We start from the raw sequence: 23,585 nt of genomic DNA on the forward strand, positions 1-23,585 counted from the left end.
GCTGTGAAACCAGTTATGATTCCGAAGCTTCACTTCAGGTTTACTGTATCCCTTGGTCCTTCTTATTGACGATGAAACACAGAAATTGCATTGGAATTAAATACAAAAGGCACAATGCCGATTTAAATACACGAAGACTGACTCTTCTTGCTGACTATGGTTTGATCCTTTTCAGTGAGACCAGATTTAGATTCCGATGCTTTACTTCAGGTTTACTGTATCCCTTGGACCACCTTATTGACGATGAAACACAGAAATTGCATTGGAATTAAATGCAAAAGGCACAATGCCGACTTACGTCTAAGAAGACTGACTCTTCTTACTGTCTATAATTTGTACATTTTCCTGTGAGACCTGTTTTGATTCCGATGCTTCACTTTAGGTTTACTGTATCCCTCAGACTTACTTATTGACCATGAAACACAGAAATTGGATCGGAATTAAGTACAAAAGACACAATGCCGACTTAAGTACAAGAAGACAGACTCTTCATACTGTCTATGCTTTGAACCTTTACTTTGAGACCAGTTTCAGATTCCGATTCCTCATTTCAGGTTTTATGTATCCCTTGGACCTTCTTATTGACGATGAAACACAGAAATTGCATCGGAATTAAATACAAAAGGCACAATGCCGACTTAAGTTTAAGAGGACTGACTCTTCTTACATTCTATGATTTGAACCTATCCTCTGAGAGCAGTTTTCATTATGATGCTCCACTTCAGGTATACTGTGTCCCTTGAATCTTCATATTGTCGATGAAACACAGAAATTGCATCGGAATTAAATACAAAAGGCACAATGCCGATTTCAGTAGAAGAGGACTGACTCTTCTTACATTCTATGATTTGAAAATTTCCTGTGAGACCAGATTTACATTCCTATGCTTCATTTATGGTTTACTGTATCCCTTGGACCTTCTTATTGACGATGAAACACAGAAATTGCATCGGAATTAAATACAAAATGCAAAATGCCGACTTATGTAAAAGAAGACTGACTCTTCTTACAGTCTATGCTTTGAACCTTTCCTGTGAGACCAGTTTTGATTCCGATGCTTCACTTTAGATTTACTTAATCCCTTGGACCATCTTATTGACGATGAAACACAGAAATTACATCGGAATTAAATACAAAAGGCACAATGCCGACTGAAGTACAAGAAGACTGACACTTCTTACTGTCTATGATTTGAACCTTTCCAGTGAGACCAGTTTCAGATTCCTATGCTTCATTTCCGGCTTACTGTATCCATTGGACCTTCCTATTGACGAAGAAACACAGAAATTGCACCGGAATTAAATACAAAAGCACCATGCCGACTTAAGTACAAGAGGACTGACTCTTCTTACATTCTATGATTTGAACCTTTCCTGCGAGACCAGTTTTAGATTCCGATTCTTCACTTCAGGATTACTGTACCCTTTGGATCTGCTTATTGACGATGAAACACAGAAATTGCATCGGACTTAAAAACAAAAGCACCATGCCGACTTAAGTACAAGAAGACTGACTCTTCTTACTGTGTATGCTTTGAACCTTTCCTGTGACTCCAGTTTTAGTTTCCGATGCTTCACTTCAGGTTTACTGTATCCCTTGGACCTTCTTATTAAAGATGAAACACATAAATTGCATCGGAATTAAATACAAAAGGCACACTGCTGACTTAAGTACAAGAAGACTGACTCTTCTTACTGTCTATAATTTGTACATTTTCCTGTGAGACCTGTTTTGATTCCGATGCTTCACTTTAGGTTTACTGTATCCCTCAGACTTACTTATTGACCATGAAACACAGAAATTGGATCGGAATTAAGTACAAAAGACACAATGCCGACTTAAGTACAAGAAGACAGACTCTTCATACTGTCTATGCTTTGAACCTTTACTTTGAGACCAGTTTCAGATTCCGATTCCTCATTTCAGGTTTTATGTATCCCTTGGACCTTCTTATTGACGATGAAACACAGAAATTGCATCGGAATTAAATACAAAAGGCACAATGCCGACTTAAGTTTAAGAGGACTGACTCTTCTTACATTCTATGATTTGAACCTATCCTCTGAGAGCAGTTTTCATTATGATGCTCCACTTCAGGTATACTGTGTCCCTTGAATCTTCATATTGTCGATGAAACACAGAAATTGCATCGGAATTAAATACAAAAGGCACAATGCCGATTTCAGTAGAAGAGGACTGACTCTTCTTACATTCTATGATTTGAAAATTTCCTGTGAGACCAGATTTACATTCCTATGCTTCATTTATGGTTTACTGTATCCCTTGGACCTTCTTATTGACGATGAAACACAGAAATTGCATCGGAATTAAATACAAAATGCAAAATGCCGACTTATGTAAAAGAAGACTGACTCTTCTTACAGTCTATGCTTTGAACCTTTCCTGTGAGACCAGTTTTGATTCCGATGCTTCACTTTAGATTTACTTAATCCCTTGGACCATCTTATTGACGATGAAACACAGAAATTACATCGGAATTAAATACAAAAGGCACAATGCCGACTGAAGTACAAGAAGACTGACACTTCTTACTGTCTATGATTTGAACTTTTCCAGTGAGACCAGTTTCAGATTCCTATGCTTCATTTCCGGCTTACTGTATCCATTGGACCTTCCTATTGACGAAGAAACACAGAAATTGCACCGGAATTAAATACAAAAGCACCATGCCGACTTAAGTACAAGAGGACTGACTCTTCTTACATTCTATGATTTGAACCTTTCCTGCGAGACCAGTTTTAGATTCCGATTCTTCACTTCAGGATTACTGTACCCTTTGGATCTGCTTATTGACGATGAAACACAGAAATTGCATCGGACTTAAAAACAAAAGCACCATGCCGACTTAAGTACAAGAAGACTGACTCTTCTTACTGTGTATGCTTTGAACCTTTCCTGTGACTCCAGTTTTAGTTTCCGATGCTTCACTTCAGGTTTACTGTATCCCTTGGACCTTCTTATTAAAGATGAAACACATAAATTGCATCGGAATTAAATACAAAAGGCACACTGCTGACTTAAGTACAAGAAGACTGACTCTTCTTACTGTCTATGCTTTGAATCTTTACTGTGACACTAGTTTTAGATTCCGATGCTTCACTCAGGTTTACTGTATCGCTTGGACATTCTTATTGACGATGAAACACAGAGATTGCATCGGAATTAAATACAAAATCTAAATGCCGACTTAAGTACAAGGAGACTGACTCATCTTACTGTCTATATTTTGAACCTTTCCTTTGAGACCAGTTTCAGATTCCGATTCCTCATTTCAGGTTTTATGTATCCCTTGGACCCTCATATTGACGATGAAACACAGAAATTGCGTCGGAATTATATACAAAAGGCACAATGCGGACTTATGTACAAGAAGACTGACTCTTCTTACGGTCTATGTTTTGAACCTTTCCTGTGAGACCAGTTTCAGATTCCGATTCCTCATTTCAGGTTTTATGCATCCCTTGGACCTACTTATTGACGATGAAACACAGAAATTCCATCGGAATTAAATACAAAACGCACAATGCCGACTTAAGTACAAGAGGACTGACTCTTCTAACATTCTATGATTTGAACCTATCCTCTGAGAGCAGTTTTCATTATGATGCTCCACTTCAGGTTTACTGTGTCCCTTGAATCTTCATATTGTCGATGAAACACAGAAATTGCATCGGAATTAAATACAAAATTCACAATGCCGACTTAAGTATAAGAAGACTGAGTCTTGTTTACTGTCTATAATTTGAACCTTTCCTGTGAGACCAGATTTAGATTATTATGCTTCATTTCTAGTTTGCTGTATCCCTTGGACATTCTTATTGACGATGAAACACAGAAATTGCATCGGAATTAAATACAAAAGGCACAATGCCGACTTTGGTACAAGAAGACTGACTCTTCTTACTGTCTATGTTTTGAACCATTCCTGTGAGACCAGTTTTGATTACGATGCTTCACTTCAGGTTTACCGTATCCCTTGGACTTTCTTATTGACGATGAAACACAGAAATTGCGTCGGAATTAAATACAAAAGGCACAATGCCCAATTAAAAAACAAGAAGACTGACTCTCTTTACTGTCTATGTTTTGAACCTTTCCTGTGTGACCAGTTGTAGATTCCGATGCTTTACTTCAGGTTTGCTGTGTCCCTTGGACCTTCTTATTGACGATGAAACACAGAAATTGCGTCGGAATTAAATACAAAATCAAAATGCCGACATAAGTACAAGAAGACTGACTCTTCTTACTGTCTATACTTTGAACATTTCCTCTGAGACCAGTTACAGATTCCGATGCTTTACCTTAGGTTTACTGTATCCGTTGGACCTTCCTATTGACGATGAAACACAGAAATTGCATCGGAATTATATACAAAAGGCACAATGCCGACTTAAGTAGAAGATGACTGACTCTTCTTACGGTCTGTGTTTTGAACCATTCCTGTGAGACCAGTTTTAGATTCCGATGCTTCATCTCAGGTTTAATGTATCCCTTGGAGCTTCTTATTGACGATGAAACACAGAAATTGCATCGGAATTAAATACAAGAGGCACACTGCCGACTTAAGTACAAGAAGACTGACTCTTCTTACTGTCTATGTTTTGAACCTTTCCTGTGAGACCAGTTTTAGATTCCGATGCTTTACTTCAGGTTTACTGTATCCCTTGGATTTTCTTATTGACGACAAAACCCAGAAATTGCATCGGAATTAAACACAATAGGCACAATGCCGACTTAAGTACAAGAGGACTGACTCATCTTACATTCTTTGATTTGAACCTTTCCTATTTGACCAGTTTTAGATTCCGATGCTTCACTTCAGGTTTACTGTATCCCTTGTACCTGCTTATTGACGATGAAACACAGAAATTGCATCGGAATTAAATACAAAAGGCACAATGCCAACTTAAGTACAAGAAGACTTACTCTTCTTACTGTCCATGTTATGAACCATTCCTGTGAGACCAGTTTTATAAATCGAAGCTTCACTTCCGTTTTAATATATCCCTTATACCTTCTAATTGACGATGAAACACAGAAATTGCATCGGAATTAAATACAAAAGGCGCAATGGCGACTTAAATACAAGTGGACTGACTCTTCTTACGGTCTATATTTAGAACGTTTCCTCTGAGACCAGTTTTAGATTCCGATGCTTCACTTCAGGTATGCTGTATCCCTTGGCCGTTCAAATTAACTATGAAACTCAGAATTTGCATCGGAATTAAATACAAAAGGCACAATGCCGACATAAGTACATGACGACTGACTCTTCTTACCGTCTATGTTTTGAACCTTTGCTGTGAGACCAGTTTTGATTGCGCTGCTTCACTTCAGGTTTACTGTATCCCTCAGACTTACTTATTGACGATGCAACACAGAAATTGCATCGGAATTACGTACAAAAGGCGCAATGCCGACTTAAGTACAAGAAGACTGACTCTTGTTACTGTCTATGTTTTGAATCATTCCTGTGAGACCAGTTGGGATTCCGATGCTTCTCTTCAGGTTTACTGTATCCCTTGGACCTTCTTATTGACGATGAAACACAGAAATTGCGACGGAATGAAATACAAAATGCACAATACCGACTTAAGTACAAGAGGACTTTCTCTTCTTACATTCTATGATTTGAACCTTTCCTGTGAGACCAGTTTTAGGTTCCGATGCTTCACTTCAAGTTGACTGTATCCCTTTGACCTTCTTATTGACGATGAAACACAGATATTGCATCGGAATTAAATTCAAACGTCAAAATGCCGTCTTAAGTACAAGAAGACCGACTCTTCTTACTGTCTATGATTTGGACCTTTCCTGTGAGACCAGTTTTAGATTCCGATGCGTCACTTCAGGTTTGCTGTATCTCTTGGACTTCCATATTGACGTTGAAACATAGAAATTGCATCGGAATTAAATACAAAAGGCACAATGTCGACTTAGGTACAAGAAGACTGACTCTTCTTAAGGTCTATGTTTTGAACCTTTCCTGTGAGACCAGTTTTGATTCCGATGCTTCACTACAGGTTTACTGTAGCCCTCAGACTTACTTGATGACGATAAAACACAGAAATTGCATCGGAATGAAATACAACAGGCACAATGCCGACTTAAGTCCAAGAAGACTGACTCTACTTACTGGCTAAGTTTTGGACCTCTCCTGTGAGACCAGTTTTAGTCTTGGATGCTTCACTTCAGGTTTAATGTATCCCTCGGACCTTCTTATTGACGATGAAACACAGAAATTGCATCGGAATTAAATACAAAATGCACAATGCGCAACTAGAGTACAAGAAGACGGTCTGTTTTTACTGTCTATGATTTGAATATTTACTGTGAGACCAGTTTTAGATTCCGATGCTTTACTTCAGGTTTACTGTATGAATTGGACCTTCTTATTGTCGATGAAACACAGAAATTGCATCGGAATTAATTACAAAAGACACAATGCCGACTTAAGTACAAGAGGACTGACGCTTCTTACATTCTATGACTCGAACCTTTCCTGTGAGACCAGTTTTTGATTCTGATGTTTCACTTCAGGTTAACTGTATCCCTTGGACTTTGTTATTGACGATGAAACACAGAAATTGCATCGGAATTAAATACAAAAGTTACAATACCGACCTAAGTACAAGAGGACTGACGCTTCTTAAATTCTATGACTCGAACCTTTCCTGTGAGACCAGTTTTAGATTCCGATGTTTCACTTCAGGTTTACTGTATCCCTTGGACTTTGTTATTGACGATGAAACACAGAAATTGCATCGGAATTAAGTACAAAAGTTACAATGCCGACCTAAGTACAAGAAGACTGACTCTTCTTACTGTCTATGGTTTGAATCTTTACTGTGAGGCCAGTTATAGATTCCGATGTTTCATTTCAGGTTCAATGTATCCCTTGGACTTTCTTATTGACGATGAAACACAGAAATTGCGTCGGAATTAAATACAAAAGGCACAATTCCCACTTAAAAACAAGAAGACTGACCCTTCTTACTGTCTATGATTGAACCATTCCTGTGTGACCAGTTTTAGATTCCGATGCTTTACTTCAGGTTTACTGTATCCCCTAGACTTTATTGACAATAAAACCCAGAAATTGCATCGGAATTAAATACAAAAGCCACAATGCCGACTTATGTACAAGAGGAATGACTCTTCTTACATTCTATGATTAGAACCTTTCCTGTGAGACCAGTTTTAGTTTCCGATGCTTCACTTCAGGTTTACTGTATCCCTTGGACGTTTATATTGACGATGAAACACAGAAATTGCAACGGATTAAATACAAAAGGCACAATGCCGACGTAATTACAAGAAGACTGACTCTTATTACTGTCTATGGTTTGAATCTTTACTGTGAGACCAGTTTTAGATTCCGATGCTTCACTTCAGGTATACTGTATCCCTTGGACCTTCTTATTGACGATGAAACACAGAAATTTGCAGCGGAATTAAATACAAAACCAAAATGCCGACTTAAGTACAAGAGGACTGACTCTTCTTACTGTCTATATTTTGAACCATTCCCGTGAGACCAGTTTCCATTCCGATGCTTCACTTCAGGTTCACTGTATCCCTTGGACCTTCTTATTGACGATGAAACAAAAAAATTGCGTCGGAATGAAATACAAAATTCACAATGCCGACTTAAAAACAAGAAGACCGACTTTTCTTACTGTTTTCGTTTTGAACCTTTCCTGTGAGACCAGTTTAGATTCCGATGCTTTACTTCAGGTTTACTGTATCCCTCAGACTTTCTTATTGTCGATGAAACATAGAAATTGCATCGGAATTAAATACAAAAGGCACAATGCCGACATAAGTACAAGAAGACTGACTCTTCTTACTGTCTATGTTTTGAACCTCTTCTGTGAGACCAGTTTTACATTCCGATGCTTCACTTCTGGTTTACTGTATTCCATGGTCCTCATTATTGACGATGAAACACAGATATTGCATCGGAATTCAATTCAAAAGGCACAATGCCGACTTAAGTACAAGAAGACTGACTCTTCTTACTGTCTATTTTTTGAATCTTTACTGTGAGACCAGTTTTAGATTACGAAGCTGTATTTTAGGTTTACTGTATGCCTTGGACCTTCTTATTGACGATGAAGCACAGAAATTGCATCGGAATTAAATACAAAAGGCACAATGCCGACTTAAGTACAAGAGGACTGACTCTTCCTACATTCTATGACTTGAACCTTTCCTGTGAGACCAGTTTTAGACTCCGATGCTTCACTTCAGCTTTACTGTATCCCTTAGACCTTCTCATTGTCGATGAATCACAGAAATTGCATCGGAATTAAACACAAAAGGCACAATTCCGACTTCAGTACAAGAAGACGGACTCTTCTTACTGTCTATGCTTTGAACCTCTCCTGTGAGACCAGTTTTAGTTTCCGATTCTTCACTTCAGGTTCACTGTATCCCTTGGACCTTCTTATTGACGATGAAACACAGAAATCGCATCGGAATTAAATACAAGAGGCACAATACCGACTTAAATACAAGAGGAGTGACTCTTCTTACGGTCTATATTTAGAACGTTTCCTTTGAGACGAGTTTTAGATTCCGATGCTTCACTTCAGGTATACTGTATCCCTTGGCCCTTCAGACTAACGATGAAACACAGAATTAGCATCGGAATTAAATACAAAAAGGCACAATGCCGACTTAAGTACAAGAAGACTGACTCTTGTTACTGTCTATGTTTCGAACCATTCCTGTCAGACCAGTTTGGATCCGATGCTTCGCTTCAGGTTTACTGTATCCTTTGGACCTTCATATTGACGATGAAACACAGAAATTGCGTCGGAATAAAATACAAAAGGCACAATGCCGATTCAAGTACAAGAGGACTGACTCTTCTTACATTCTATGATTTGAACCTTTCCAGTGAGACCAGTTTTAGATTCCGATGCTTTACTTCAAGTTTACTGTATCCCTTGGACCTTCTTATTGACGATGCAACACAGAAATTGCATCGGAATTAAATTCAAATGTCAAAATGCCGTCTTAAGTAGAAGAAGACCGACTCTTCTTACTGTTTATGATTTGAACTTTTCCTGTGAGACCAGTTTTAGATTCCGATGCGTCACTTCAGGTTTGCAGTATCCTTTGGACTTCCATATTGACGGTGAAACATAGAAATTACATCGGAGTTAAATACAAAACGCACAATGTCGATTTAGGTACAAGAAGACTGACTCTTCTTAAAGTCTATGTTTTGAACCCTTCCTCTGAGACCAGTTTTGATTCCGAAGCTTCACTTCAGGTTTACTGTATCCCTCAGACTTACTTGATGACGATAAAACACAGAAACGCATCGGAATTAAATACAAAAAGCACAATGCCGACTTAAGTCCAAGAAGGTTGACTCTTCTTACTGGGTAAGTTTTGGACCTTTCCTGTGAGACCAGTTTTAGATTCCGATATTTCACTTCAGTTTTACTGTATCCCTTGGACTTTGTTATTGACGATGAAACACAGAAATTGCATCGGAATTAAATTCAAAAGTTACAATGCCGACTTAAGTACAAGAAGACTGACTCTTCTTACTGTCTATGGTTTGAATCTTTACTGTGAGACCAGTTTTAGATTCCGATGCTTCACTTCAGGTTTACTGTATCCCTTGGACCTTCATATTGACGATGACACAGAAATTGCATCGGAATTATATACAAAAGGCACACTGCCGACTTAAGTACAAGAAGACTGACTCTTCTTGCGGTCTATGTTTTGAACGTTTCATATGAGACCAGTTTTAGATTCCGATGTTTCATATCAGGTTCAATGTATCCCTTAGACCTTCTTATTGACGATGAAACACAGATATTGCATGGGAATTAAATACAAAATGCATAATGCCGACTTAAGTACATGAGGAGTGACTCTTCTTACGTTCTAAGATATGAACCTATCCTGTGAGACCAGTTTTGATTCCGATGCTCCACTTCAGGTTTACTGTATCCCTTGGACCTTCATATTGACGATGACACAGAAATTGCATCGGAATTATATACAAAAGGCACACTGCCGACTTAAGTACAAGAAGACTGACTCTTCTTGCGGTCTATGTTTTGAACGTTTCATATGAGACCAGTTTTAGATTCCGATGTTTCATATCAGGTTCAATGTATCCCTTAGACCTTCTTATTGACGATGAAACACAGAAATTGCATCGGAATTAAATACAAAAGGCACAATGCCGACTTAAGTACAAGAGGAATGACTCTTCTTACATTCTATGATTTGAACCTTTCCTGTGAGACCAGTTTTAGATTCCGATGCTTTACTACAGGATTACTGAATCCCTTTCACCTGCTAATTGATGATAAAACACAGCAATTGCATCGGAATTAAATACAAAAGGCACACTGCCGACTTAAATTCAAGAAGACTGACCCTTTTTACTGTCTATGATTAGAGCCTTTCCTGTGAGACCAGTTTTAGTTTCCGATGCTTCGTTTCTGTTTTACTGTATCCCTTGGACCATCTTATTGACGATGAAACACAGAAATTGCATCGGAATTAAATACAAAATGCACAATGCCGACCTAAGTACAAGATGACTGATTCTTCTTACTGTCTATGTTTTGAACCTTTCCTGTGAGACCAATTTTGATTCCGATGCTTCACTTCAGGTTTACTGTATCCCTTGGACCATCTTATTGACGATGAAACACAGAAATTGCGTCGGAATGAAATGCAACAGGCACAATGCCGACTTAATAACAAGAAGACGGACTCTTCTTACTGTCTATGTTTTGAACCTTTCCTGTGAGACCAGTTTCAGATTCCGATGCTTTACTTCAGGTTTTCTGTATCCCTTGCACCTTCTTATTGACGATGAAACACAGAAATTGCATCAGAATTAAATACAGAAGGCACAATGCCGTCTTAAGTACAAGAAGACTGACTCTTCTTACATTCTATGATTTGAACCTTTCCTGTGAGACCAGTATTAGATTCCGATGCTTCACTTCAGGTTTATTGTATCCCTTGGGCCTTCTTATTGACGATGAAACACAGGAAATGGATCGGAATTAAATACAAAAGGCACAAAGCAGACTTAAGTACAAGAAGACTGACTCTTCTTACTGTCTATGTTGTGAACCATCCCTGTGAGACCAGTTTTAGAGTCCGACGCTTCACTTCAAGTTTACTGTATCCCTTGGACTTTCTCATTGACGATGAAACACAGAAATTGTATCCGAATTAAATACAAAAGGCAATATGCCGACTTAAGTACAAGATGACTAAATCTTCTTACTGTCTATGTTTAGAACCTTTCCTGTGAGACCAGTTTTAGATTCCGATGCTTCACTTCAGGTTTACTGTATCCCTTGGACTTTCTACTTGACGATGACACATAGAAATTGCATCGGAATTAAATACAAAAGGCACTATGCCGACTTAAGTACAAGAGGACTGACTCTTCTTACTGTCTACGTCTTGAACTTTTGCTGTGATACCAAATTTGATTCCGAAGCTTCACTTCAGGTTTACCATATCCCTTGGACCGTCTTATTGACGATGAAACACAGAAATTGCATTGGAATTAAATACAAATGGCACAATGCCGATTTAAAAACAAGAAGACTGACTCTTCTTACATTCTATGACTTGAACCTTTCCTGTGGGATCAGTTTTAGATTACGATGCTTCACTTCAGGTTTACTGTATCCCTTGGACCTTCTTATTGACGATGAAACGCAGAAATTGGATCGGAATTAAATACAAAATGCAAAATGCCGACTTAAGTAAAAGAAGACTGACTCTTCTTACAGTCTATGCTTTGAACGTTTCCTGTGAGACCAGTTTTGATTCCGATACTTCACTTCAGATTTACTTAATCCCTTGGACCTTCTTATTGACGTTGAAACACAGAAATTACATCGGAATTAAATACAAAATGCACAATGCCGACTGAAGTACAAGAAGACTGACACTTCTTACTGTCTATGATTTGAACCTTTCCTGTGAGACCAGTTTCAGATTCCTGTGCTTCATTCCCGGTTTACTGTATCGATTGGACCTTCTTATTGACGAAGAAACACAGAAATTGCACCGGAATTAAATACAAAAAGCACAATGCCGATTTAAGTACATGAAGACTGACTCTTCTAACTGTCTTTGTTTTGAATCTTTACTGTGGGACCAGTTTTAGATTCCGATGCTTCACTTCAGGTTTACTGTATCCCTTGGACCTTCTTATTGACGTTGAAACACAGAAATTGCGTCGGAATTAAATACAAAATCAAAATGCCGACATAAGTACAGGAAGACTGACTCATCTTACTGCCTATATATTGAACATTTCCTCTGAGACCAGTTATAGATTCCGATGCTTTACCTTAGGTTTACTGTATCCGTTGGACTTTCATATTGACGATGAAACACAGAAATTGCATCGGAATTATATACAAAAGTTACAATGCCGACTTAAGTAGAAGATGACTGACTCTTTTTACGGTCTATGTTTTGACCCATTCCTGTGAGACCAGTTTTAGATTCCGATGGTTCATCTCAGGTTTAATGTATCCCTTGGAGCTTCTTATTGACTATGAAACACAGATATTGCATCGGGATTAAATACGAAAAACACAATTCCGACTTAAGTACAAGAAGTCTGACACTTCTCACTGTCTATGCTATGAACCTTTCCTGTGAGACCAGTTTTAGTTTCCGATGCTTCACTTCAGCATTACTGTATCCCTTAAACCTTCTTACTGACGATAAAACACAGAAATTGCATCGGAATTAAATACAAAAGGCACAATGCCGACTTAAGTACAGGAGGACTAACCCTTGTTACATTCTGCGATTTGTACCTTTCGTGTGAGACCAGTTCTGATTCCGATGCTTCACATCAGGTTTACTGTATCTCTTGGATCTTCATATTGACGATGAAACACAGAAATTGCATTGGAATTAAATACAAAAGGCACAATGCCGATTTAAATACACGAAGACTGACTCTTCTTGCTGACTATGGTTTGATCCTTTTCAGTGAGACCAGTTTTAGATTCCGATGCTTTACTTCAGGTTTACTGTATCCCTTGGACCTTCTTATTGACGATGAACCACAGAAATTGCATCGGAATCAAGTACAATAGGCACAGTGCCGACTTCAGTACAAGAAGGCTGACTCTTCATACTGTCTATGTTTTGAATCTTTACTGTGAGACCAGTTTTAGATTCCGATGCTTCACTTCAGGTTTACTGTATCCCTTGAACCTTCTTTTTGACGATGAAACACAGAAATAGCGTCGGAATTAAATACAAAATCAAAATGCCGACATAAGTACAAGACGACTGACTCTTCTTACTGTCTATACTTTGAACATCTCCTCTGAGACCAGTTATAGATTCCGATGCTTTACCTTAGGTTTACGGTATCCGTTGGACCCTCATATTGACGATGAAACACAGAAATTGTATCGGAATTATATACAAAAGCACAATGCCGACTTAAGTACAAGAGGACTGACTCTTCTTACATTCTATGATTTGAACCTATCCTGTGACACCAGGTTTGATACCGATGCTCCACTTCAGGTTTACTGTATCCCTTGGTGCTTCTTACTGACGATAAAACACAGAAATTACATCGGAATTAAATACAAAAAGCGCAATGCCAACTTAAGTTCAAGAGGAATGACTCTTCTTACATTCTATGATTTGAACCTTTCCTGCGAGACCAGTTTTAGATTCCGAATCTTCACTTCAGGATTACTGTATCCTTTGGATCTGCTTATTGACGATGAAACACAGAAATTGCATCGGAATTAAATACAAAAGCACGATGCCGACTTAAGTACAAGATGACTGACTCTTCTTACTGTCTATGTTTTGAACCTTTCCTGTGACTCCAGTTTTAGTTTCCCATGCTTCACTTCAGGTTTACCGTATCCCTTGGACCTTCTTATTAACGATGAAACACATAAATTGCATCGGAATTAAATACAAAAGGCACACTGCCGACGTAAGTACAAGAAGACTGACTCTACTTACTGTCTATGTTTTGAACCTTTCCTGTGAGAGAAGTTTGAGATTCGGATGATTTACTTCAGGTTTACTGTATCCCTTGGACCTTCTTATTGACGATAAAACCCGGAAATTGCATCGGAATTAAACACAATAAGCACAATGCCGACTTAAGTACAAGAGGACTGACTCTTCTTACATTCTTTGATTTGAACCTTTCCAATAGGACCAGTTTTAGATTCCGATGCTTCACTTCAGGTTTACTGTATCCCTTGTACCTGCTTATTGACGATGAAACACAGAAATTGCATCGGAATAAAATACAAAAGGCACAATGCCGACTTAAATACAAGAGGACTGACTCTTCTTACGGTCTATATTTAGAACGTTTCCTCTGAGACCATTTTTAGATTCCGATGCTTCACTTCAGGTATACTGTATCCCTCGGCCCTTCAAATTAACGATGAAGCACAGAATTTGCATCGGAATTAAATACAAAAGCACAATGCCGACTTAAGTACAAGAAGACTGACTCTTCTTACATTCTTTGACTTGAACCTTTCCTATTTGACCAGTTTTAGATTCCGATGCTTCACTTCAGGTTTACTGTATCCCTTGGACTTTGTTATTGACGATAAAACCCAGAAATTGCATCGGAATTAAACACAATAAGCACAATGCCGACTTAAGTACAAGAGGACTGACTCTTCTTACATTCTTTGATTTGAAACTTTCCTCTTTGACCAGTTTTAGATTCCGATGCTTCACTTCAGGTTTACTGTACCCGTTGTTGCTTATTGACGATGAAACACAGAAATTGCATCGGAATTAAATACAAAAGGCACAATGCCAACTTAAGTACAAGAAGACTGACTCTTCTTACTGTCTATGTTTTGAACCATCCCTGTGAGACCAGTTTTAGATTCCTATGCTTGAATTCAGGTTTACTGTATCCCTTGGACCTTCTTATTGACGATGAAACACAGAAATTGCATCGGAATTAAATACAAAATCTAAATGCCTACTTAAGTACAAGGAGACTGACTCTTCTTCCTGTCTATGTTTCGAACCTTAGCTGTGAGACCATTTTTGATTCCGAGGCTTCACTTCAGGTTTACTGTATCCCTTGGACCTTCTTATTGACGATGAAACACAGAAATTGCAATGGAATTAAATACAAAAGGCACAATGACAATGTAAATACAAGAAGACTGACTCTTCTTGCTGTCTATGTTTTAAACCTTCCCTGTGAGACCAGTCTCAGATTCCAATGCTTAAATTCACGGTTACTGTATACCTCGGACCTTCTTATTGACGATGAAATACAGAAATTGCATCGGAATTAAATACAAATGCAAATGCCGACTTAAGTACAAGAAGACTGACTCTTCTTACATTCTTTGATTTGAACCTTTCCTATTTGACCAGTTTTAGATTCCGATGCTTCACTTCAGGTTTACTGTATCCCTTGTTGCTTATTGACGATGAAACACAGAAATTGCATCGGAATTAAATATAAAAGGCACAATGCCGACTTAAGTACAAGAAGACTGACTCTCCTTGCTGTCTATGATTGGAATGTTTCCTGTGAGACCATTTTTGATTCCGATGCTTCACTTCAGGTTTACTGTATCCTTTGGCCTTTCTTATTGACGATGATACACAGTAATTGCGTCGGAAATAAATACAAAAGGCACAATGCCGTCTTAAGTACAAGAAGACTGACTCTTCTTACATTCTATGATTTGAACCTTTCCTGTGAGACCAGTATTAGATTCCGATGCTTCACTTCCGGTTTGCTGTATCCCTTGGGCCTTCCTATTGACGATGAAACACAGAAAATGCATGGGAATTAAATACAAAAGGCACAAAGCCGACTTAAGTACAAGAAGACTGACTCTTCTTACTGTCTATGTGGTGAACCTTCACTGTGAGACCAGTTTTAGTTTCCGATGCTTCACTTCAGGTTTACTGTATCCCTTGGACTTTCTCATTGACGATGAAACACAGAAATCGCATCCGAATTAATTACAAAAGGCACAATGCCGACTTAAGTACAAGATGACTAAATCTTCTTACTGTCTATGTTTAGAACCTTTCCTGTGAGACCAGTTGTAGATTCCGATGCTTCACTTCAGGTTTTCTATATCCCTTGGCCCTTGTTATTGACGATGAAACAGAGAAATTGCATTGGAATTAAATACAAAAGGCACAATGCCGTCTTAAGTACAAGAAGACAGACTCTTCTTACTGTCTATGTTTTGAACCTTTCCTGTGATACCAGGTTTAGATTCCGATGCTTCACTTCAGGTTTACAGTATCCCTTGGACCTTCTTGTAGACGATGAAACACCCATATTGCATAGGAATCATATTCAAAAGTCAAAATGCCGACTTAAAGACGAGAAGACCGACTCTTCTTACTGTCTATGCTTTGAACCTTTCCTGTGAGACCAGTATTAGATTCCGATGGTTCACTTCATGTTTACTGTATCCCTTGGACCTTCTAATTGACGATGAAACATAGAAATTGCATCGGAACTAAATACAAAAGGCACTATGCCGACTTAAGTACAAGAAGACTGACTCTTCTTACTGTCTACGTCTTGAACCTTTGCTGTGATACCAGTTTTGATTCCGAAGCTTCACTTCAGGTTTACTGTATCCCTTGGACCGTCTTATTGACGATGAAACACAGAAATTGCATTGGAATTAAATACAAAAGGCACAATGCCGATTTAAAAACAAGAAGACTGATTCTTCTTACATTCTATGACTTGAACCTTTCCTGTGAGATAAGTTTTAGATTCCGATGCATCACTTCAGGTTTACTGTATCCCTTGGACCTTCTCATTGACGATGAATCACAGAAATTGCATCGGAATTAAACACAAAAGCACAATTCCGAATTAAGTACAAGAAGACGGACTCTTCTTACTGTCTATGCTTTGAACCTTTCCTGTGAGACCAGTTTTAGTTTCCGATGCTTCACTTCAGGTTTACTGTATCCCTTGGACCTTCTTATTACAATGAAACACAGAAATCGCATCGGAATTAAACTCAAAAGGCACAATGCCGACTTAAGTACAAGAAGACTGTCTCTTCTAACTGTCTATCCTTTGAATCTTTACTGTGGGACCAGTTTTAGATTCCGATGCTTCACTTCAGGTTTACTGTATCCCTTGGACCTTCTTTTTGACGATGAAACAATGAAATTGCGTCGGAATTAAATACAAAATCAAAATGCCGACATAAGTACAAGACGACTGACTCTTCTTACTGTCTGTACTTTGAACATCTCCTCTGAGACCAGTTATAGATTCCGATGCTTTACCTTAGGTTTACGGTATCCGTTGGACGCTCATATTGACGATGAAACACAGAAATTGCATCGGAATTATATACAAATGCACAATGCCAACTTAAGTACAAGATGACTGACTCTTCTTACTGTCTATGTTTTGAACCTTTCCTGTGACTTCAGTTTTAGTTTCCGATGCTTCACTTCAGGTTTACTGTATCCCTTGGACCTTCTTATTAACTATGAAACACATAAATTGCATCGGAATTAAATTCAAAAGGCACACTGCCGACTTAAGTACAAGAAGACTGACTCTACTTACTGTCTATGTTTTGAACCTTTCCTGTGAGAGAAGTTTGAGATTCCGATGATTTACTTCAGGTTTACTGTATCCCTTGGACCTTCTTGTAGACGATGAAACACCCAAATTGCATAGGAATTATATTCAGAAGTCAAAATGCCGACTTAAAGGCGAGAAGACCGACTCTTCTTACTGTCTATGCTTTGAACCTTTCCTGTGAGACCAGTATTAGATTCCGATGGTTCACTTCATGTTTACTGTATCCCTTGGACCTTCTTGTAGACGATGAAACACCCAAATTGCATAGGAATTATATTCAAAAGTCAAAATGCCGACTTAAAGACGAGAAGACCGACTCTTCTTACTGTCTATGCTTTGAACCTTTCCTGTGAGACCAGTATTAGATTCCGATGGTTCACTTCATGTTTACTGTATCCCTTGGACCTTCTAATTGACGATGAGACATAGAAATTGCATCGGAATTAAATACAAAAGGCACTATGCCGACTTAAGTACAAGAAGACTGACTCTTCTTACTGTTTACGCCGTGAACCCGTGCTGTGATACCAGTTTTGATTCCCAAGCTTCACTTCAGGTTTACTGTATCCCTTGGACCGTCTTATTGACGATGGAACACAGAAATTGCATTGGAATTAAATACAAAAGGCACAATGCCGATTTAAAAACAAGAAGACTGACTCTTCTTACATTCTATGACTTGAACCTTTCCTGTGAGATCGGTTTTAGATTCCGATGCTTCACTTCAGGTTTACTGTATCCCTTGGACCTTCTCATTGACGATGAATCACAGAAGTTGCATCGGAATTAAACACAAAAGGCACAATTCCGAATTAAGTACATAAAGACGGACTCTTCTTACTGTCTATGCTTTGAACCTTTCCTGTGAGACCAGTTTTAGTTTCCGATGCTTCACTTCATGTTCACTGTATCCCTTGGACCTTCTTATTGACAATGAAACACAGAAATCGCATCGGAATTAAATTCAAAAGGCACAATGCCGACTTAAGTACAAGAAGACTGTCTCTTCTAACTGTCTATCCTTTGAATCTTTACTGTGGGACCAGTTTTAGATTCCGATGCTTCACTTCAGGTTTACTGTATCCCTTGGACCTTCTTTTTGACGATGAAACACAGAAATTGCGTCGGAATTAAATACAAAATCAAAATGCCGACATAAGTACAAGACGACTGACTCTTCTCACTGTCTATACTTTGAACATCTCCTCTGAGACCAGTTAAAGATTTCGATGCTTTACCTTAGGTTTACGGTATCCGTTGGACCCTCATATTGACGATGAAACACAGAAATTGCATCGGAATTATATACAAATGCACAATGCCGACTTAAGTACAAGAGGACTGACTCTTCTTACATTCTATGATTTGAACCTATCCTGTGAGACCAGGTTTGATACCGATGCTCCACTTCAGGTTTACTGCATCCCTTGGTCCTTCTTACTGACGATAAAACACAGAAATTACATCGGAATTAAATACAAAAAGCGCAATGCCGACTTAAGTTCAAGAGGAATGACTCTTCGTACATTCTATGATTTGAACCTTTCCTGCGAGACCAGTTTTAGATTCCGATTCTTCACTTCAGGATTACTGTATCCTTTGGATCTGCTTATTGACGATGAAACACAGAAATTGCATCGGAATTAAATACAAAAGCACGATGCCGACTTAAGTACAAGATGACTGACTCTTCTTACTGTCTATGTTTTGAACCTTTCCTGTGACTCCAGTTTTAGTTTCCGATGCTTCACTTCAGGTTTACTGTATCCCTTGGACCCTCTTATTAACGATGAAACACATAAATTGCATCGGAATTAAATACAAAAGGTACACTGCCGACTTAAGTACAAGAAGACTGACTCTACTTACTGTCTATGTTGTGAACCTTTCCTGTGAGAGAAGTTTTAGATTCCGATGATTTACTTGAGGTTTACTGTATCCCTTGGACCTTCTTATTGACGATAAAACCCAGAAATTGCATCGGAATTAAACACAATAAGCACAATGCCGACTTAAGTACAAGAGGACTGACTCTTCTTACATTCTTTGATTTGAACCTTTCCAATAGGACCAGTTTTAGATTCCGATGCTTCACTTCAGGTTTACTGTATCCCTTGTACCTGCTTATTGACGATGAAACACAGAAATTGCATCAGAATTAAATACAAAAGGCACACTGCCGACTTAAATTCAAGAAGACTGACCCTTTTTACTGTCTATGATTAGAACCTTTCCTGTGAGACCAGTTTTAGTTTCCGATGCTTCGTTTCTGTTTTACTGTATCCCTTGGACCATCTTATTGACGATGTAACACAGAAATTGCATCGGAATTAAATACAAAATGCACAATGCCAACTTAAGTACAGGAAGACTGATTCTTCTTACTGTCTATGTTTCGAAACTTTCCTTTGAGACCAATTTTGATTCCGATGCTTCACTTCAGGTTTACTGTATCCCTTGGACCTTCTTATCGACGATGAAACACAGAAATTACATCGGATTTAAATACAAAAGGAACAATGCCGACTGAAGTACAAGAAGACTGTCACTTCTTATTGTCTATGATTTGAAGCTTTCCTGTGAGACCAGTTTCAGATTCCTACGCTTCATTTCAGGTGTATTGTAACCCGTGGACCTTCTTATTGATGATGAACACAGAAATTGCATCGGAATTAAATACAAAAGGCACAATGCCGACTTAAGTACATGAAGACTGACTCTTCATACTGTCTATGTTTTGAACCTCTCCTGTGAGACCAATTTTAGATTCCGATGGGTTACTTCAGGTTTACTGTATCCCTTGGACCTTCTTATTGACGATGAAACACAGAAATTGCATCGGAATTAAATATAAAAGGCACAAAGCTGACTTAAGTGCAAGAAGACTGACTCTCCTTACTGTCTATGATTGGAATGTTTCCTGTGAGACCATTTTTGATTCCGATGCTTCACTTCAGGTTTACTGTATCCTTTGGCCTTTCTTATTGACGATGATACACAGTAATTGCGTCGGAAATAAATACAAAAGGCACAATGCCGTCTTATGTACAAGAAGACTGACTCTTCTTACATTCTATGATTTGAACCTTTCCTGTGAGACCAGTATTAGATTCCGATGCTTCACTTCAGGTTTGCTGTATCCCTTGGGCCTTCCTATTGACGATGAAACACAGAAAATGCATGGGAATTAAATACAAAAGGCACAAAGCCGACTTAGGTACAAGAAGACTGACTCTTTTTACTGTCTATGTTGTGAACCTACCCTGTGAGACCAGTTTTAGTTTCCGATGCTTCACTTCAGGTTTACTGTATCCCTTGGACTTTCTCATTGACGACGAAACACAGAAATTGCGATCCGAATTAAATACAAAAGGCACAATGCCGACTTAAGTACAAGATGACTAAATCTTCTTACTGTCTATGTTTAGAACCTTTCCTGTGAGACCAGTTTTAGATTCCGATGCTTCACTTCAGGTTTACTATATCCCTTGGCCCTTGTTAATGACGATGAAACACAGAAATTGCATTGGAATTAAATACAAAAGGCACAATGCCGTCTTAAGTACAAGAAGACAGACTCTTCTTACTGTCTATGTTTTGAACCTTTCCTGTGAGACCAGGTTTAGATTCCGAAGCTTCACTTCAGGTTTACAGTATCCCTTGGACCTTCTTGTAGACGATGAAACACCCAAATTGCATAGGAATTATAATCAAAAGTCAAAATGCCGACTTAAAGACGAGAAGACCGACTCTTCTTACTGTCTATGCTTTGAACCTTTCCTGTGAGACCAGTATTAGATTCCGATGGTTCACTTCATGTTTACTGTATCCCTTGGACCTTCTAATTGACGATGAAACATAGAAATTGCATCGGAAGTAAATACAAAAGGCACTATGCCGACTTAAGTACAAGAAGACTGACTCTTCTTACTGTCTACGTCTTGAACCTATGCTGTGATACCAGTTTTGATTCCGAAGCTTCACTTCAGGTTTACTGTATCCCTTGGACCGTCTTATTGACGATGAAACACAGAAATTGCATTGGAATTAAATACAAAAGGCACAATGCCGATTTAAAAACAAGAAGACTGATTCTTCTTACATTCTATGACTTGAACCTTTCCTGTGAGATCAGTTTTAGATTCCGATGCTTCACTTCAGGTTTACTATATCCCTTGGCCCTTGTTATTGACGATGAAACACAGAAATTGCATCGGAATTAAATACAAATGCACAATGCCGACTTAAGTACAAGAGGACTGACTCATCTTATATTCTATGAATTGAACCTATCCTGTGAGACCAGGTTTGATACCGATGCTCCACTTCAGGTTTACTGTATCCCTTGGACCTTCTTTTTGACGATGAAACACAGAAATTGCGTCGGAATTAAATACAAAATCAAAATGCCGACATAAGTACAAGACGACTGACTCTTCTTACTGTCTATACTTTGAACATCTCCTCTGAGACCAGTTATGGATTCCGATGCTTTACCTTAGGTTTACGATATCCGTTGGACCCTCATATTGACGATGAAACACAGAAATTGCATCGGAATTATATACAAATGCACAATGCCGACTTAAGTCCAAGGGGATTGACTCTTCTTACATTCTTTGATTTGAACCTTTCCAATAGGACCAGTTTTAGGTTCCGATGCTTCAATTCAGGTTTACTGTATCCCTTGTACCTGCTTATTGACGATGAAACACAGAAATTGCATCGGAATTAAATACAAAAGGCACAATGCCAACTTAAGTACAAGAAGAATGACTCTTCTTACTGTCTATGTTATGAACTTTTCCTGTGAGACCAGTTTTATAAATCGAAGCTTCACTTCAGTTTTAACTTATCCCTTATACCTTCTAATTGACGATGAAACACAGAAATTGCATCGGAATTAAATACAAAAGGCACAATGCCGACTTAAATACAAGAGGACTGACTTTTCTTACGGTCTATATTTAGAACGTTTCCTCTGAGACCATTTTTAGATTCCGATGCTTCACTTCAGGTATACTGTATCCCTTGGCCCTTCAGATTAACGATGAAGCACAGAATTTGCATCGGAATTAAATACAAAAGGCACAATGCCGACTTAAGTACAAGAAGACTGACTTTTCCTTCATTCTTTGACTTGAACCTTTCCTATTTGACCAGTTTTAGATTCCGATGCTTCACTTCAGGTTTACTGTATCCCTTGGACTTTGTTATTGACGATAAAACTCAGAAATTGAGTCGGAATTAAACACAATAAGCACAATGCCGACTTAAGTACAAGCGGACTGACTCTTCTTACATTCTTTGATTTGAACCTTCCCTATTTGAGCAGTTTTAGGTTCCGATGCTTCACTTCAGGTTTACTGTATCCCTTGTTGCTTATTGACGATGAAACACAGAAATTGCATCGGAATTAAATACAAAAGGCACAATGCCAACTTAAGTACAAGAAGATTAACTCTTCTTACTGTCTATGTTTTGAACCACCCCTGTGAGACCAGTTTTAGATTCCTATGCTTGAATTCAGGTTTACTGTATCCCTTGGACCTTCTTATTGACGATGAAACACAGAAATTGCATCGGAATTAAATACAAAATCTAAATGCCTACTTAAGTACAAGGAGACTGACTCTTCTTCCTGTCTATGTTTTGAACCTTAGCTGTGAGACCATTTTCGATTCCGAGGCTTCACTTCAGGTTTACTGTATCCCTTGGACCTTCTTATTGACGATGAAACACAGAAAATGCAAAGGAATTAAATACAAAAGGCACAATGACAATGTAAATACAAGAAGACTGACTCTTCTTACATTCTTTGATTTGAACCTTTCCTATTTGACCAGTTTTAGATTCCGATGCTTCACTTCAGGTTTACTGTATCCCTTGGACTTTGTTATGGACGATAAAACCCAGAAATTGCATC

The sequence above is a fragment of the Schistocerca americana genome, chromosome 7 (genome assembly GCF_021461395.2).
Source record: "Schistocerca americana isolate TAMUIC-IGC-003095 chromosome 7, iqSchAmer2.1, whole genome shotgun sequence".
NCBI lineage: Eukaryota > Metazoa > Arthropoda > Insecta > Orthoptera > Acrididae > Schistocerca > Schistocerca americana.